This window comes from Echinops telfairi, unplaced genomic scaffold, assembly GCF_000313985.2.
Source record: "Echinops telfairi isolate 266 unplaced genomic scaffold, ASM31398v2 ScPeMD7_7458;HRSCAF=8496, whole genome shotgun sequence".
NCBI lineage: Eukaryota > Metazoa > Chordata > Mammalia > Afrosoricida > Tenrecidae > Echinops > Echinops telfairi.
This window is the reverse complement of record NW_022111358.1, coordinates 10,324,727-10,325,953: the sequence shown is the minus strand read 5'-3', so window position 1 is coordinate 10,325,953 and position 1,227 is coordinate 10,324,727. Positions and strand designations below refer to the sequence as shown.

The following is a 1,227-nucleotide window of genomic DNA, read 5'->3' as shown; positions in this document are numbered from 1 at the left end:
GTGGGCCGACCTTGCCACGTGCGGCTCTGGTCTCCGTTGGGGGGGGCGGGGGAGAGGGAGGGTGTCCCCGATCTGTGATCGCAGCCCAAGGCAGCGAAAGTGCAAAGATACGGTTGTGCCCCCTAGAAGATCCTGACCTGATCTCCCGAGGACCCACCCCTTCCCCTGCCGTTCTTAGTGCTACAGATGGCCCAGTTAGATGTCAGCTGCTGGAGGAGGAACGACACTGTAAAGATCTCCGGAGGTCAAGACCGCGCCTTTTCACCTGTTTATCTGCTTCCTCTGCTTTGGGTTCTGCAAGGAGAAAGACGGGGCTTTGCACCCCCTTAAAGAGTTACCGTTGAGGGAAATCGCAGGGGCAATTCTACCCTGTCCTTTGGCAGTGAGTTTGCCCGGGGTTTGTTTTCTGCATAGTGTCTAGCGTGTAGTAAGAACTCAGCACACAATGAATAAAAAAGGTATAAACGTGTCATGAAGAGGGAGATGATGCCCTTATATCATCTGTATTCCATATACTAGGTTGGTTTTTCGTGTTTTTGTTTTTTGTTTTTTTTTGCTTTGAAAGAAAGTAACTTTATTCTAATGAATTCACAAGCATGAACACACAGACTTTTGTCCGGCTCCATCCGGACATCATCCCAAGACTGCGAGAACATCGTCTCCCACGGTGATTCGGAAGCAAGGCCGATGACGGTGCCTGCTGGGACACTTTCCTCCACCACCCATTAAACGTTTACGTTAACTTGGTCGTGAGAGCCTGTTTTCCATTTCTTCCCTGGGGGTTTCTCAATTTCGCCAACCCATTTGCAAATCTGCGCTGCTTCAGCACCTTGCTGGAACGCTCCCCAAGCCCAAGTTGCCTGGTTCTGCAGGCACTCCCCACTCGGTCGCCGCTCTTCGTGCCAAGGGCCGACCTGCCGCTGCTGCCGGTTTGCTGGCTGGACCCCCTGAGGACCGGCAGTGATGGACACCTGAGGCACCAGGCTGGACTCCCTGAGGACCGGCAGTGATGGACACCTGAGGCACCACACCTGTCCGCGCGGACGAGCTGCAGGGGAAGCTGCAGCGGGTGGTGGCGCTGCGGCTGGTGGGGTCTGCGCAGCGGGGGGCGGCTCCTATCAGGCTCCGGGCTGGTGGCAGGGGCCTTGCCGGAGGTGTGACTCCAGACTGGGGGTTGCAGCTTTGTAAACGTAGTGCGCCCGGCCGACTTGCCTAACTGCTGGATGT

General features: G+C 56.0%; 1 long non-coding RNA gene across 1 annotated transcript in view; it reads left to right on the top strand.

Annotated features, from left to right (window-relative positions):
- Positions 1 to 748, top strand: part of LOC123522759 — a 1,467-nt gene extending 719 nt beyond the window's left edge. Inside the window, exon 2 of the long non-coding RNA XR_006680982.1 lies at positions 179 to 748. This is a non-coding gene — a long non-coding RNA (uncharacterized LOC123522759). The remainder of the gene's footprint in view (positions 1 to 178) is intronic.
- Positions 749 to 1,227: the final 479 nt, after the last annotated feature.